The sequence below is a fragment of the Lissotriton helveticus genome, chromosome 4_1 (assembly GCF_964261635.1).
Source record: "Lissotriton helveticus chromosome 4_1, aLisHel1.1, whole genome shotgun sequence".
Lineage (NCBI taxonomy): Eukaryota > Metazoa > Chordata > Amphibia > Caudata > Salamandridae > Lissotriton > Lissotriton helveticus.
The window spans coordinates 1,072,856,424-1,072,875,480 of NC_136063.1; positions in this window are offsets into that span (position 1 = coordinate 1,072,856,424).

The window sequence follows — 19,057 nt, forward strand, 5'->3', positions numbered from 1 at the left end:
AAAGATGATGAAATTTTAACATTTAATCTTTTGACTTTAAATTACTGTTGGATGTGAATTATTACTTTTTCAACTAAAATAAGTGTGTTCAAAGTGATTTCTGTGCCTGAAATTGGACAAAAGTGAAGCTTCTGAGTAAGCAAAACTCTGTAAAAATGACAATTTTGGTAACTGTGAGGGTTTAAAAAGTATTTATTCAACATGAGGCCCGATCCAAATGACATTTTGAATCATTTTTGGTAGAGTCCATAAAATCAATTTTATGATGAAAAACTATGACCCCGGACCAGTCGAACATACAATATTAAAAAAATAAAAAAATAAAAAAAAAATATTGAACGAAATTTAAACAAAAAAAAAAAAAGATGATAAAATTTTAACATTTAATCTTTTGACTTTAAATTACTGTTGGATGTGAATTATTACTCTTTCAACTAAAATAAGTGTGTTTAAAGTGATTTCTGTGCCTGAAATTGGTCAAAAGTGAAGCTTCTGAGTAAGCAAAACTCTGTAAAAATGACAATTTTGGTAACTGTGAGGGTTTAAAAAGTTGTTATTCAACATGAGGCCCGATCCAAATGACATTTTGAATCATTTTTGGTAGAGTCCATAAAATCAATTTTATGATGAAAAACGATGACCCCGGACCAGTCGAACGTACAATATTTAAAAAAAAAAACAAAAAAAATAATAATAATAAATAAAATAATAAAAATATTAACCAAAATTAAAAAAATAAATAAATAAATAAATTAAAAAAAAAAAAAAAAAAAGATGATGAAATTTTAACATTTTATCTTTTGACTTTACATTACTGTTGGATGTGAATTATTACTTTTTCAACTAAAATAAGTGTGTTTAAAGTGATTTCTATGCCTGAAATTGGACAAAAGTGAAGCTTCTGAGTAAGCAAAACTCTGTAAAAATGACAATTTTGGTAACTGTGAGGGTTTAAAAAGTATTTATTCAACATGAGGCCCGATCCAAAGGACATTTTGAATCATTTTTGGTAGAGTCCATAAAATCAATTTTATGATGAAAACTGATGACCCCGGACCAGTCGAACGTCCAATATTAAAAAAAAAAAAGATACAAAAAAAAATTACAAAAAATTAAACAAAATTTAAAATAAATAAATAAATAAATAAAAAAAAGAAAAGATGATGAAATTTTAACATTTATTCTTTTGACTTTAAATTACTGTTGGATGTGAATTATTACTTTTTCAACTGAAATAAGTGTGTTTAAAGTGATTTCTGTGCCTGAAATTGGTCAAAAGTGAAGCTTCTGAGTAAGCAAAACTCTGTAAAAATGACAATTTTGGTAACTGTGAGGGTTTAAAAAGTGGTTATTCAACATGAGGCCCGATCCAAATGACATTTTGAATCATTTTTGGTAGAGTCCATAAAATCAATTTTATGATGAAAACCGATGACCCCGGACCAGTCGAACGTACAATATTAAAAAATAAATAAATACAAAAAAAACTTAAAAAAATAAATAAAATACTGAAAAAAACAAATTTTATTAAAAAAAAAGATGATGAAATTTTAACATTTAATCTTTTGACTTTAAATTACTGTTGGATGTGAATTATTACTTTTTCAACTAAAATAAGTGTGTTTAAAGTGATTTCCGTGCCTGAAATTGGACAAAAGTGAAGCTTCTGAGTAAGCAAAACTCTGTAAAAATGACAATTTTGGTAACTGTGAGGGTTTAAAAAGTATTTATTCAACATGAGGCCCGATCCAAATGACATTTTGAATCATTTTTGGTAGAGTCCATAAAATCAATTTTATGATGAAAAACTATGACCCCGGACCAGTCGAACATACAATATTTTAAAAAAATAAATACAAAAAATGAAAATAAAATAAAAATATTGAACAAAATTAAAAAAAAAAAAAGATGATGAAATTTTAACATTTAATCTTTTGACTTTAAATTACTGTTGGATGTGAATTATTACTTTTTCAACTAAAATAAGTTGTTTAAAGTGATTTCTGTGCCTGGAATTGGACAAAAGTGAAGCTTCTGAGTAAGCAAAACTCTGTAAAAATGACAATTTTGGTAACTGTGAGGGTTTAAAAAGTGGTTATTCAACATGAGGCCCGATCCAAATGACATTTTGAATCATTTTTGGTAGAGTCCATAAAATCAATTTTATGATAAAAAACGATGACCCCCGACCAGTCGAACGTACAATATTAAAAAAAAAAAAATACAAAAAAATAAAATAAAATATTGAACAAAATTTAAAAAAAAAAAAAAAAAAAAGATGATGAAATTTTAACATTTAATCTTTTGACTTTAAATTACTGTTGGATGTGAATTATTACTTTTTCAACTAAAATAAGTGTGTTTAATGTGATTTCTGTGCCTGGAATTGGACAAAAGTGAAGCTTCCGAGTAAACAAAATTCTGTAAAAATGACAATTTTGGTAACTGTGAGGGTTTAAAAAGTGGTTATTCAACATGAGGCCCGATCCAAATGACATTTTGAATCATTTTTGGTAGAGTCCATAAAATCTATTTTATGATGAAAAACGATGACCCCGGACCAGTCGGACATACAATATTTTAAAAAAATAAATACAAAAAATGAAAATAAAATAAAAATATTGAACAAAATAAAAAATAAAATAAAAAAGATGATGAAATTTTAACATTTAATCTTTTGACTTTAAATTACTGTTGGATGTGAATTATTACTTTTTCAACTAAAATAAGGGTGTTTAAAGTGATTTCTGTGCCTGGAATTGGACAAAAGTGAAGCTTCTGAGTAAGCAAAACTCTGTAAAACTGACAATTTTGGTAACTGTGAGGGTTTAAAAAGTGGTTATTCAACATGAGGCCTGATCCAAATGACATTTTGAATCATTTTTGGTAGAGTCCATAAAATCAATTTTATGATGAAAAACGATCACCCCGGACCAGTCGAACATACAATATTTAAAAAAATTATATAATAAAAATGAATAAAAAAAAATATTGAACAAAATTTAAACAAAAAAAAAAAGATGATGAAATTTTAACATTTAATCTTTTGACTTTAAATTACTGTTGGATGTGAATTATTACTTTTTCAACTAAAATAAGTGTGTTTAAAGTGATTTCTGTGCCTGAAATTGGTCAAAAGTGAAGCTTCTGAGTAAGCAAAACTCTGTAAAAATGACAATTTTGGTAACTGTGAGGGTTTAAAAAGTATTTATTCAACATGAGGCCCGATCCAAATGACATTTTGAATCATTTTTGGTAGAGTCCATAAAATCAATTTTATGATAAAAAACGATGACCCCGGACCAGTCGAACATACTATATTTAAATAAAAAAAAATTAAAAAAAAATATTGAACAAAATTTAAACAAAAAAAAAAGATGATGAAATTTTAACATTTAATCTTTTGACTTTAAATTACTGTTGGATGTGAAATATTACTTTTTCAACTAAAATAAGTGTGTTTAAAGTGATTTCTGTGCCTGAAATTGGTCAAAAGTGAAGCTTCTGAGTAAGTAAAACTCTGTAAAAATGACAATTTTGGTAACTGTGAGGGTTTAAAAAGTGGTTATTCAACATGAGGCCCGATCCAAATGACATTTTGAATCATTTTTGGTAGAGTCCATAAAATCAATTTTATGATGAAAACCGATGACCCCGAACCAGTCGAACGTACAATATTAAAAAAAAAAAGAAAAAAAATAATAATAAATAAAAACTTAAAAATATTAACCAAAATTAAAAAAAAAAAAAACAATTAAAAAGAAAAAAAAAAAAAAAGATTATGAAATTTTAAATTTAATCTTTTGACTTTAAATTACTGTTGGATGTGAATTATTACTTTTTCAACTACAATAAGTGTGTTTAAAGTGATTTCTGTGCCTGAAATTGGACAAAAGTTGAAGCTTCTGAGTAAGCAAAACTCTGTAAAAATGACAATTTTGGTAACTGTGAGGATTTAAAAAGTGGTTATTCAACATGAGGCCCGATCCAGATGACATTTTGAATCATTTTTGGTGGAGTCCATAAAATCAATTTTATGATGAAAAACAATGACCCCGGACCAGTCGAACGTACAATATTTAAAAAAAAAAATAATAATAATAATATAAAATAAAAAAAATTAAACAAAATTTAAAAAAATGAATAAATAAATAAATAAATAAAAAAATTACATTTAAAAAAAAAAAAAAAAAAAAAGATGACATTTTAACATTTAATCTTTTGACTTTAAATTACTGTTGGATGTGAATTATTACTTTTTCAACTAAAATAAGTGTGTTTAAAGTGATTTCTGTGCCTGAAATTTGACAAAAGTGAAGCTTCTGAGTAAGCAAAACTCTGTAAAAATGACAATTTTGGTAACTGTGAGGGTTTAAAAAGTGGTTATTCAACATGAGGCCCGATCCAAATGACATTTTGAATCATTTTTGGTAGAGTCCATAAAATCAATTTTATGATGAAAAACGATCACCCCGGACCAGTCGAACATACAATATTTAAAAATAAATAAATAAATAAATAAATAAATAAATAAAAAATAGTGAACAATATTTAAACAAAAAAAAAAAGATGATGAAATTTTAACATTTAATCTTTTGACTTTAAATTACTGTTGGATGTGAATTATTACTTTTTCAACTAAAATAAGTGTGTTTAAAGTGATTTCTGTGCCTGGAATTGGACAAAAGTGAAGCTTCCGAGTAAACAAAATTCTGGAAAAATGACAATTTTGGTAACTGTGAGGATTTAAAAAGTGGGTATTCAACATGAGCTCGATCCAAATGACATTTTGAATCATTTTTGGTAGAGTCCATAAAATCAATTTTATGATGAAAAACGATGACCCCGGACCAGTCGAACGTACAATATTTAAAAAACAAAAAAATAAAAAAAAATAATAATAATAAATAAAAAAATAAAAATAAAAGATGAAATTTTAACATTTAATCTTTTGACTTTAAATTACTGTTGGATGTGAATTATTACTTTTTCAACTAAAATAAGTGTGTTTAAAGTGATTTCTGTGCCTGGAATTGGACAAAAGTGAAGCTTCCGAGTAAACAAAATTCTGTAAAAATGACAATTTTGGTAACTGTGAGGGTTTAAAAAGTGGTTATTCAACATGAGGCCCGATCCAAATGACATTTTGAATCATTTTTGGTAGAGTCCATAAAATCAATTTTATAATGAAAAACGATGACCCTGGACCAGTCGAACGTCCAATATTAAAAAAAAATACAAAAAAAATTTACTAAAAATTATTCTAAATTTAAAATACATAAATAAATAAATAAAAAAAATTAAATAAAAAAAAAAAAAAGAAAAGATGATGAAATTTTAACATTTATTCTTTTGACTTTAAATTACTGTTGGATGTGAATTATTACTTTTTCAACTGAAATAAGTGTGTTTAAAGTGATTTCTGTACCTGAAATTGGTCAAAAGTGAAGCTTCTGAGTAAGCAAAACTCTGTAAAAATGACAATTTTGGTAACTGTGAGGGTTTAAAAAGTGGTTATTCAACATGAGGCCCGATCCAAATGACATTTTGAATCATTTATGGTAGAGTCCATAAAATCAATTTTTTAATGAAAACCGATGACCCCGGACCAGTCGAACGTACAATATTTAAAAATAAATAAATACACAAAAAACTAACAAAAATAAATAAAATATTGAAAAAAAAAAATTTAATTAAAAAAAAGATGATGAAATTTTAACATTTAATCTTTTGACTTTAAATTACTGTTGGATGTGAATTATTACTTTTTCAACTAAAATAAGTGTGTTTAAAGTGATTTCTGTGCCTGAAATTTGACAAAAGTGAAGCTTCTGAGTAAGCAAAACTCTGTAAAAATGACAATTTTGGTAACTGTGAGGGTTTAAAAAGTATTTATTCAACATGAGGCCCGATCCAAATGACATTTTGAATCATTTTTGGTAGAGTCCATAAAATCAATTTTATGATGAAAAACTATGACCCCGGACCAGTCGAACATACAATATTTTAAAAAATTAAATACAAAAAATGAAAATAAAATAAAAATATTGAACAAAATAAAAAAATTAAAAAAAAGATGATGAAATTTTAACATTTAATCTTTTGACTTTAAATTACTGTTGGATGTGAATTATTACTTTTTCAACTAAAATAAGTGTGTTTAAAGTGATTTCGGTGCCTGAAATTGGACAAAAGTGAAGCTTCTGAGTAAGCAAAACTCTGTAAAACTGACAATTTTGGTAACTGTGAGGGTTTAAAAAGTATTTATTCAACATGAGGCCCGATCCAAATGACATTTTGAATCATTTTTGGTAGAGTCCATAAAATCAATTTTATGATGAAAAACTATGACCCCGGACCAGTCGAACATACAATATTAAAAAAAAAAATACAAAAAATGAAAATAAAAAAAAAATATTGAACAAAATTTAAAAAAAAATAAAAGATGATGAAATTTTAACTTTTAATCTTTTGACTTTAAATTACTGTTGGATGTGAATTATTACTTTTTCAACTAAAATAAGTGTGTTTAAAGTGATTTCGGTGCCTGAAATTGGACAAAAGTGAAGATTCTGAGTAAGCAAAACTCTGTAAAACTGACAATTTTGGTAACTGTGATGGTTTAAAAAGTGGTTATTCAACATGAGGCCTGATCCAAATGACATTTTTAATCATTTTTGGTAGAGTCCATAAAATCAATTTTATGATGAAAAACGATCACCCCGGACCAGTCGAACATACAATATTTAAAAAAAAAAAAAAAAAAAAAAATTTAAAAAAAATATTGAACAAAATTTAAACAAAAAAAAAAGATGATGAAATTTTAACATTTAATCTTTTGACTTTAAATTACTGTTGGATGTGAAATATTACTTTTTCAACTAAAATAAGTGTGTTTAAAGTGATTTCTGTGCCTGAAATTGGTCAAAAGTGAAGCTTCTGAGTACGCAAAACTCTGTAAAAATGACAATTTTGGTAAGTGTGAGGGTTTAAAAAGTGGTTATTCAACATGAGGCCCGATCCAAATGACATTTTGAATCATTTTTGGTAGAGTCCATAAAATCAATTTTATGATGAAAACCGATGACCCCGAACCAGTCGAACGTACAATATTTAAAAAAAAAGATACAAAAAAAAAAATAATAATAAATAAAAAATTAAAAATATTAACCAAAAAAAAAAATAAAAAAACAATTAAAAAGAAAAAAAAAAAAAAAAGATTATGAAATTTTAACATTTAATCTTTTGACTTTAAATTACTGTTGGATGTGAATTATTACTTTTTCAACTACAATAAGTGTGTTTAAAGTGATTTCTGTGCCTGAAATTGGACAAAAGTTGAAGCTTCTGAGTAAGCAAAACTCTGTAAAAATGACAATTTTGGTAACTGTGAGAATTTAAAAAGTGGTTATTCAACATGAGGCCCGATCCAGATGACATTTTGAATCATTTTTGGTGGAGTCCATAAAATCAATTTTATGATGAAAAACGATGACCCCGGACCAGTCGAACGTACAATATTTAAAAAAAAAAAAAAAAAAAAAAAAAATTAAACAAAATTTAAAAAAATGAATAAATAAATAAATAAATAAAAAAATTACATTTAAAAAAAAAAAAAAAAAAAAGATGACATTTTAACTTTTAATCTTTTGACTTTAAATTACTGTTGGATGTGAATTATTACTTTTTCAACTAAAATAAGTGTGTTTAAAGTGATTTCTGTGCCTGAAATTTGACAAAAGTGAAGCTTCTGAGTAAGCAAAACTCTGTAAAAATGACAATTTTGGTAACTGTGAGGGTTTAAAAAGTGGTTATTCAACATGAGGCCCGATCCAAATGACATTTTGAATCATTTTTGGTAGAGTCCATAAAATCAATTTTATGATGAAAAACGATCACCCCGGACCAGTCGAACATACAATATTTAAAAATAAATAAATAAATAAATAAAAAATAGTGAACAATATTTAAACAAAAAAAAAAAGATGATGAAATTTTAACATTTAATCTTTTGACTTTAAATTACTGTTGGATGTGAATTATTACTTTTTCAACTAAAATAAGGGTGTTTAAAGTGATTTCTGTGCCTGGAATTGGACAAAAGTGAAGCTTCTGAGTAAGCAAAACTCTGTAAAACTGACAATTTTGGTAACTGTGAGGGTTTAAAAAGTGGTTATTCAACATGAGGCCTGATCCAAATGACATTTTGAATCATTTTTGGTAGAGTCCATAAAATCAATTTTATGATGAAAAACGATCACCCCGGACCAGTCGAACATACAATATTTAAAAAAATTATATAATAAAAATGAATAAAAAAAAATATTGAACAAAATTTAAACAAAAAAAAAAAAGATGATGAAATTTTAACATTTAATCTTTTGACTTTAAATTACTGTTGGATGTGAATTATTACTTTTTCAACTAAAATAAGTGTGTTTAAAGTGATTTCTGTGCCTGAAATTGGTCAAAAGTGAAGCTTCTGAGTAAGCAAAACTCTGTAAAAATGACAATTTTGGTAACTGTGAGGGTTTAAAAAGTATTTATTCAACATGAGGCCCGATCCAAATGACATTTTGAATCATTTTTGGTAGAGTCCATAAAATCAATTTTATGATGAAAAACGATCACCCCGGACCAGTCGAACATACAATATTTAAAAAAATTATATAATAAAAATGAATAAAAAAAAATATTGAACAAAATTTAAACAAAAAAAAAAAAGATGATGAAATTTTAACATTTAATCTTTTGACTTTAAATTACTGTTGGATGTGAATTATTACTTTTTCAACTAAAATAAGTGTGTTTAAAGTGATTTCTGTGCCTGAAATTTGACAAAAGTGAAGCTTCTGAGTAAGCAAAACTCTGTAAAAAGTGACAATTTTGGTAACTGTGAGGGTTTAAAAAGTGGTTATTCAACATGAGGCCCGATCCAAATGACATTTTGAATCATTTTTGGTAGAGTCCATAAAATCAATTTTATGATGAAAACCGATGACCCCGAACCAGTCGAACGTACAATATTAAAAAAAAAAAAAAAAAAAATAATAATAAATAAAAACTTAAAAATATTAACCAAAATTAAAAAAAAAAAAAACAATTAAAAAAAAAAAAAAAAAAAAAAGATTATGAAATTTTAAATTTAATCTTTTGACTTTAAATTACTGTTGGATGTGAATTATTACTTTTTCAACTACAATAAGTGTGTTTAAAGTGATTTCTGTGCCTGAAATTGGACAAAAGTTGAAGCTTCTGAGTAAGCAAAACTCTGTAAAAATGACAATTTTGGTAACTGTGAGGATTTAAAAAGTGGTTATTCAACATGAGGCCCGATCCAGATGACATTTTGAATCATTTTTGGTGGAGTCCATAAAATCAATTTTATGATGAAAAACAATGACCCCGGACCAGTCGAACGTACAATATTTAAAAAAAAAATAATAATAATAATATAAAATAAAAAAAATTAAACAAAATTTAAAAAAATGAATAAATAAATAAATAAATAAAAAAATTACATTTAAAAAAAAAAAAAAAAAAGATGACATTTTAACATTTAATCTTTTGACTTTAAATTACTGTTGGATGTGAATTATTACTTTTTCAACTAAAATAAGTGTGTTTAAAGTGATTTCTGTGCCTGAAATTTGACAAAAGTGAAGCTTCTGAGTAAGCAAAACTCTGTAAAAATGACAATTTTGGTAACTGTGAGGGTTTAAAAAGTGGTTATTCAACATGAGGCCCGATCCAAATGACATTTTGAATCATTTTTGGTAGAGTCCATAAAATCAATTTTATGATGAAAAACGATCACCCCGGACCAGTCGAACATACAATATTTAAAAATAAATAAATAAATAAATAAATAAATAAATAAAAAATAGTGAACAATATTTAAACAAAAAAAAAAAGATGATGAAATTTTAACATTTAATCTTTTGACTTTAAATTACTGTTGGATGTGAATTATTACTTTTTCAACTAAAATAAGTGTGTTTAAAGTGATTTCTGTGCCTGGAATTGGACAAAAGTGAAGCTTCCGAGTAAACAAAATTCTGGAAAAATGACAATTTTGGTAACTGTGAGGATTTAAAAAGTGGGTATTCAACATGAGCTCGATCCAAATGACATTTTGAATCATTTTTGGTAGAGTCCATAAAATCAATTTTATGATGAAAAACGATGACCCCGGACCAGTCGAACGTACAATATTTAAAAAACAAAAAAATAAAAAAAATAATAATAATAAATAAAAAAATAAAAATATTAACCAAAATTAAAATAAATGAATAAATAAATAAATAAAAAAAAAAAAAAAAAGATGAAATTTTAACATTTAATCTTTTGACTTTAAATTACTGTTGGATGTGAATTATTACTTTTTCAACTAAAATAAGTGTGTTTAAAGTGATTTCTGTGCCTGGAATTGGACAAAAGTGAAGCTTCCGAGTAAACAAAATTCTGTAAAAATGACAATTTTGGTAACTGTGAGGGTTTAAAAAGTGGTTATTCAACATGAGGCCCGATCCAAATGACATTTTGAATCATTTTTGGTAGAGTCCATAAAATCAATTTTATAATGAAAAACGATGACCCTGGACCAGTCGAACGTCCAATATTAAAAAAAAATACAAAAAAAATTTACTAAAAATTATTCTAAATTTAAAATACATAAATAAATAAATAAAAAAAATTAAATAAAAAAAAAAAAAAGAAAAGATGATGAAATTTTAACATTTATTCTTTTGACTTTAAATTACTGTTGGATGTGAATTATTACTTTTTCAACTGAAATAAGTGTGTTTAAAGTGATTTCTGTACCTGAAATTGGTCAAAAGTGAAGCTTCTGAGTAAGCAAAACTCTGTAAAAATGACAATTTTGGTAACTGTGAGGGTTTAAAAAGTGGTTATTCAACATGAGGCCCGATCCAAATGACATTTTGAATCATTTATGGTAGAGTCCATAAAATCAATTTTTTGATGAAAACCGATGACCCCGGACCAGTCGAACGTACAATATTTAAAAATAAATAAATACACAAAAAACTAACAAAAATAAATAAAATATTGAAAAAAAAAAATTTAATTAAAAAAAAGATGATGAAATTTTAACATTTAATCTTTTGACTTTAAATTACTGTTGGATGTGAATTATTACTTTTTCAACTAAAATAAGTGTGTTTAAAGTGATTTCTGTGCCTGAAATTTGACAAAAGTGAAGCTTCTGAGTAAGCAAAACTCTGTAAAAATGACAATTTTGGTAACTGTGAGGGTTTAAAAAGTATTTATTCAACATGAGGCCCGATCCAAATGACATTTTGAATCATTTTTGGTAGAGTCCATAAAATCAATTTTATGATGAAAAACTATGACCCCGGACCAGTCGAACATACAATATTTTAAAAAATTAAATACAAAAAATGAAAATAAAATAAAAATATTGAACAAAATAAAAAAATTAAAAAAAAGATGATGAAATTTTAACATTTAATCTTTTGACTTTAAATTACTGTTGGATGTGAATTATTACTTTTTCAACTAAAATAAGTGTGTTTAAAGTGATTTCTGTGCCTGAAATTGGACAAAAGTGAAGCTTCTGAGTAAGCAAAACTCTGTAAAAATGACAATTTTGGTAACTGTGAGGGTTTAAAAAGTATTTATTCAACATGAGGCCCGATCCAAATGACATTTTGAATCATTTTTGGTAGAGTCCATAAAATCAATTTTATGATGAAAAACTATGACCCCGGACCAGTCGAACATACAATATTAAAAAAAAAAATACAAAAAATGAAAATAAAAAAAAAATATTGAACAAAATTAAAAAAAAAAATAAAAGATGATGAAATTTTAACTTTTAATCTTTTGACTTTAAATTACTGTTGGATGTGAATTATTACTTTTTCAACTAAAATAAGTGTGTTTAAAGTGATTTCGGTGCCTGAAATTGGACAAAAGTGAAGCTTCTGAGTAAGCAAAACTCTGTAAAACTGACAATTTTGGTAACTGTGATGGTTTAAAAAGTGGTTATTCAACATGAGGCCTGATCCAAATGACATTTTTAATCATTTTTGGTAGAGTCCATAAAATCAATTTTATGATGAAAAACGATCACCCCGGACCAGTCGAACATACAATATTTAAAAAAAAAAAAAAAAAAAAAATTTAAAAAAAATATTGAACAAAATTTAAACAAAAAAAAAAGATGATGAAATTTTAACATTTAATCTTTTGACTTTAAATTACTGTTGGATGTGAAATATTACTTTTTCAACTAAAATAAGTGTGTTTAAAGTGATTTCTGTGCCTGAAATTGGTCAAAAGTGAAGCTTCTGAGTAAGCAAAACTCTGTAAAAATGACAATTTTGGTAAGTGTGAGGGTTTAAAAAGTGGTTATTCAACATGAGGCCCGATCCAAATGACATTTTGAATCATTTTTGGTAGAGTCCATAAAATCAATTTTATGATGAAAACCGATGACCCCGAACCAGTCGAACGTACAATATTTAAAAAAAAAGATACAAAAAAAAAATAATAATAAATAAAAAATTAAAAATATTAACCAAAAAAAAAAAAAAAAAACAATTAAAAAGAAAAAAAAAAAAAAAAGATTATGAAATTTTAACATTTAATCTTTTGACTTTAAATTACTGTTGGATGTGAATTATTACTTTTTCAACTACAATAAGTGTGTTTAAAGTGATTTCTGTGCCTGAAATTGGACAAAAGTTGAAGCTTCTGAGTAAGCAAAACTCTGTAAAAATGACAATTTTGGTAACTGTGAGGATTTAAAAAGTGGTTATTCAACATGAGGCCCGATCCAGATGACATTTTGAATCATTTTTGGTGGAGTCCATAAAATCAATTTTATGATGAAAAACGATGACCCCGGACCAGTCGAACGTACAATATTTAAAAAAAAAAAAAAAAAAAAAAAAAATTAAACAAAATTTAAAAAAATGAATAAATAAATAAATAAATAAAAAAATTACATTTAAAAAAAAAAAAAAAAAAAGATGACATTTTAACTTTTAATCTTTTGACTTTAAATTACTGTTGGATGTGAATTATTACTTTTTCAACTAAAATAAGTGTGTTTAAAGTGATTTCTGTGCCTGAAATTTGACAAAAGTGAAGCTTCTGAGTAAGCAAAACTCTGTAAAAATGACAATTTTGGTAACTGTGAGGGTTTAAAAAGTGGTTATTCAACATGAGGCCCGATCCAAATGACATTTTGAATCATTTTTGGTAGAGTCCATAAAATCAATTTTATGATGAAAAACGATCACCCCGGACCAGTCGAACATACAATATTTAAAAATAAATAAATAAATAAATAAAAAATAGTGAACAATATTTAAACAAAAAAAAAAAGATGATGAAATTTTAACATTTAATCTTTTGACTTTAAATTACTGTTGGATGTGAATTATTACTTTTTCAACTAAAATAAGTGTGTTTAAAGTGATTTCTGTGCCTGGAATTGGACAAAAGTGAAGCTTCCGAGTAAACAAAATTCTGGAAAAATGACAATTTTGGTAACTGTGAGGATTTAAAAAGTGGGTATTCAACATGAGCTCGATCCAAATGACATTTTGAATCATTTTTGGTAGAGTCCATAAAATCAATTTTATGATGAAAAACGATGACCCCGGACCAGTCGAACGTACAATATTTAAACAAAAACAAAAAAAAAAAAATAATAATAATAAATAAAAAAATAAAAATATTAACCAAAATTAAAATAAATAAATAAATAAATAAATAAAAAAAAAAAAAAAAAGATGATGAAATTTTAACATTTAATCTTTTGACTTTAAATTACTGTTGGATGTGAATTATTACTTTTTCAACTAAAATAAGTGTGTTTAAAGTGATTTCTGTGCCTGGAATTGGACAAAAGTGAAGCTTCCGAGTAAACAAAATTCTGTAAAAATGACAATTTTGGTAACTGTGAGGGTTTAAAAAGTGGTTATTCAACATGAGGCCCGATCCAAATGACATTTTGAATCATTTTTGGTAGAGTCCATAAAATCAATTTTATAATGAAAAACGATGACCCTGGACCAGTCGAACGTCCAATATTAAAAAAAAAATACAAAAAAAAATTACTAAAAATTAATCTAAATTTAAAATACATAAATAAATAAATAAAAAAAATTAAATAAAAAAAAAAAAAAAGAAAAGATGATGAAATTTTAACATTTATTCTTTTGACTTTAAATTACTGTTGGATGTGAATTATTACTTTTTCAACTGAAATAAGTGTGTTTAAAGTGATTTCTGTACCTGAAATTGGTCAAAAGTGAAGCTTCTGAGTAAGCAAAACTCTGTAAAAATGACAATTTTGGTAACTGTGAGGGTTTAAAAAGTGGTTATTCAACATGAGGCCCGATCCAAATGACATTTTGAATCATTTATGGTAGAGTCCATAAAATCAATTTTATGATGAAAACCGATGACCCCGGACCAGTCGAACGTACAATATTTAAAAATAAATAAATACAAAAAAAACTAACAAAAATAAATAAAATATTGAAAAAAAAAAATTTAATTAAAAAAAAGATTATGAAATTTTAACATTTAATCTTTTGACTTTAAATTACTGTTGGATGTGAATTATTACTTTTTCAACTAAAATAAGTGTGTTTAAAGTGATTTCTGTGCCTGAAATTGGACAAAAGTGAAGCTTCTGAGTAAGCAAAACTCTGTAAAAATGACAATTTTGGTAACTGTGAGGGTTTAAAAAGTATTTATTCAACATGAGGCCCGATCCAAATGACATTTTGAATCATTTTTGGTAGAGTCCATAAAATCAATTTTATGATGAAAAACTATGACCCCGGACCAGTCGAACATACAATATTTTAAAAAATTAAATACAAAAAATGAAAATAAAATAAAAATATTGAACAAAATAAAAAAATTAAAAAAAAGATGATGAAATTTTAACATTTAATCTTTTGACTTTAAATTACTGTTGGATGTGAATTATTACTTTTTCAACTAAAATAAGTGTGTTTAAAGTGATTTCTGTGCCTGAAATTGGACAAAAGTGAAGCTTCTGAGTAAGCAAAACTCTGTAAAAATGACAATTTTGGTAACTGTGAGGGTTTAAAAAGTATTTATTCAACATGAGGCCCGATCCAAATGACATTTTGAATCATTTTTGGTAGAGTCCATAAAATCAATTTTATGATGAAAAACTATGACCCCGGACCAGTCGAACATACAATATTAAAAATAAAAAATACAAAAAATGAAAATAAAAAAAAAATATTGAACAAAATTAAAAAAAAAAAAAAAAGATGATGAAATTTTAACTTTTAATCTTTTGACTTTAAATTACTGTTGGATGTGAATTATTACTTTTTCAACTAAAATAAGTGTGTTTAAAGTGATTTCGGTGCCTGAAATTGGACAAAAGTGAAGCTTCTGAGTAAGCAAAACTCTGTAAAACTGACAATTTTGGTAACTGTGATGGTTTAAAAAGTGGTTATTCAACATGAGGCCTGATCCAAATGACATTTTTAATCATTTTTGGTAGAGTCCATAAAATCAATTTTATGATGAAAAACGATGACCCCGAACCAGTCGAACGTACAATATTTAAAAAAAATAAAATAAAAATAAATTTAAAAAAAATATTGAACAAAATTTAAACAAAAAAAAAGATGATGAAATTTTAACATTTAATCTTTTGACTTTAAATTACTGTTGGATGTGAAATATTACTTTTTCAACAAAAATAAGTGTGTTTAAAGTGATTTCTGTGCCTGAAATTGGTCAAAAGTGAAGCTTCTGAGTAAGCAAAACTCTGTAAAAATGACAATTTTGGTAAGTGTGAGGGTTTAAAAAGTGGTTATTCAACATGAGGCCCGATCCAAATGACGTTTTGAATCATTTTTGGTAGAGTCCATAAAATCAATTTTATGATGAAAACCGATGACCCCGAACCAGTCGAACGTACAATATTTAAAAAAAAATACAAAAAAAAAAATAATAATAAATAAAAAATTAAAAATATTAACCAAAAAAAACAACAAAAAAACAATTAAAAAGAAAAAAAAAAAAAAAAGATTATGAAATTTTAACATTTAATCTTTTGACTTTAAATTACTGTTGGATGTGAATTATTACTTTTTCAACTACAATAAGTGTGTTTAAAGTGATTTCTGTGCCTGAAATTGGACAAAAGTTGAAGCTTCTGAGTAAGCAAAACTCTGTAAAAATGACAATTTTGGTAACTGTGAGGATTTAAAAAGTGGTTATTCAACATGAGGCCCGATCCAGATGACATTTTGAATCATTTTTGGTGGAGTCCATAAAATCAATTTTATGATGAAAAACGATGACCCCGGACCAGTCGAACGTACAATATTTAAAAATAAATAAATACACAAAAAACTAACAAAAATAAATAAAATATTGAAAAAAAAAAATTTAATTAAAAAAAAGATGATGAAATTTTAACATTTAATCTTTTGACTTTAAATTACTGTTGGATGTGAATTATTACTTTTTCAACTAAAATAAGTGTGTTTAAAGTGATTTCTGTGCCTGAAATTTGACAAAAGTGAAGCTTCTGAGTAAGCAAAACTCTGTAAAAATGACAATTTTGGTAACTGTGAGGGTTTAAAAAGTATTTATTCAACATGAGGCCCGATCCAAATGACATTTTGAATCATTTTTGGTAGAGTCCATAAAATCAATTTTATGATGAAAAACTATGACCCCGGACCAGTCGAACATACAATATTTTAAAAAATTAAATACAAAAAATGAAAATAAAATAAAAATATTGAACAAAATAAAAAAATTAAAAAAAAGATGATGAAATTTTAACATTTAATCTTTTGACTTTAAATTACTGTTGGATGTGAATTATTACTTTTTCAACTAAAATAAGTGTGTTTAAAGTGATTTCTGTGCCTGAAATTGGTCAAAAGTGAAGCTTCTGAGTAAGCAAAACTCTGTAAAAATGACAATTTTGGTAAGTGTGAGGGTTTAAAAAGTGGTTATTCAACATGAGGCCCGATCCAAATGACGTTTTGAATCATTTTTGGTAGAGTCCATAAAATCAATTTTATGATGAAAACCGATGACCCCGAACCAGTCGAACGTACAATATTTAAAAAAAAATACAAAAAAAAAAATAATAATAAATAAAAAATTAAAAATATTAACCAAAAAAAACAACAAAAAAACAATTAAAAAGAAAAAAAAAAAAAAAAGATTATGAAATTTTAACATTTAATCTTTTGACTTTAAATTACTGTTGGATGTGAATTATTACTTTTTCAACTACAATAAGTGTGTTTAAAGTGATTTCTGTGCCTGAAATTGGACAAAAGTTGAAGCTTCTGAGTAAGCAAAACTCTGTAAAAATGACAATTTTGGTAACTGTGAGGATTTAAAAAGTGGTTATTCAACATGAGGCCCGATCCAGATGACATTTTGAATCATTTTTGGTGGAGTCCATAAAATCAATTTTATGATGAAAAACGATGACCCCGGACCAGTCGAACGTACAATATTTAAAAAAAAAAAAAAAAAAATTAAACAAAATTTAAAAAAATGAATAAATAAATAAATAAATAAAAAAAATTACATTTAAAAAAAAAAAAAAAAAGATGACATTTTAACATTTAATCTTTTGACTTTAAATTACTGTTGGATGTGAATTATTACTTTTTCAACTAAAATAAGTGTGTTTAAAGTGATTTCTGTGCCTGAAATTTGACAAAAGTGAAGCTTCTGAGTAAGCAAAACTCTGTAAAAATGACAATTTTGGTAACTGTGAGGGTTTAAAAAGTGGTTATTCAACATGAGGCCCGATCCAAATGACATTTTGAATCATTTTTGGTAGAGTCCATAAAATCAATTTTATGATGAAAAACGATCACCCCGGACCAGTCGAACATACAATATTTAAAAATAAATAAATAAATAAATAAATAAATAAATAAATAAATAAAAAATAGTGAACAATATTTAAACAAAAAAAAAAAAGATGATGAAATTTTAACATTTAATCTTTTGACTTTAAATTACTGTTGGATGTGAATTATTACTTTTTCAACTAAAATAAGTGTGTTTAAAGTGATTTCTGTGCCTGGAATTGGACAAAAGTGAAGCTTCCGAGTAAACAAAATTCTGTAAAAATGACAATTTTGGTAACTGTGAGGGTTTAAAAAGTGGTTATTCAACATGAGGCCCGATCCAAATGACATTTTGAATCATTTTTGGTAGAGTCCATAAAATCAATTTTATGATGAAAAACGATGACCCCGGACCAGTCGAACGTCCAATATTAAAAAAAAAATACAAAAAAAATTACTAAAGATTAATCAAAATTTAAAATACATAAATAAATAAATAAAAAAAATTAAATAAAAAAAAAAAGAAAAGATGATGAAATTTTAACATTTATTCTTTTGACTTTAAATTACTGTTGGATGTGAATTATTACTTTTTCAACTGAAATAAGTGTGTTTAAAGTGATTTCTGTACCTGAAATTGGTCAAAAGTGAAGCTTCTGAGTAAGCAAAACTCTGTAAAAATGACAATTTTGGTAACTGTGAGGGTTTAAAAAGTGGTTATTCAACATGAGACCCGATCCAAATGACATTTTGAATCATTTATGGTAGAGTCCATAAAATCAATTTTATGATGAAAACCGATGACCCCGGACCAGTCGAACGTACAATATTTAAAAATAAATAAATACAAAAAAAACTAACAAAAATAAATAAAATATTGAAAAAAAAAATTTAATTAAAAAAAAAGATGATGAAATTTTAACTTTTAATATTTTGACTTTAAATTACTGTTGGATGTGAATTATTACTTTTTCAACTAAAATAAGTGTGTTTAAAGTGATTTCTGTGCCTGAAATTGGACAAAAGTGAAGCTTCTGAGTAAGCAAAACTCTGTAAAAATGACAATTTTGGTAACTGTGAGGGTTTAAAAAGTATTTATTCAACATGAGGCCCGATCCAAATGACATTTTGAATCATTTTTGGTAGAGTCCATAAAATCAATTTTATGATGA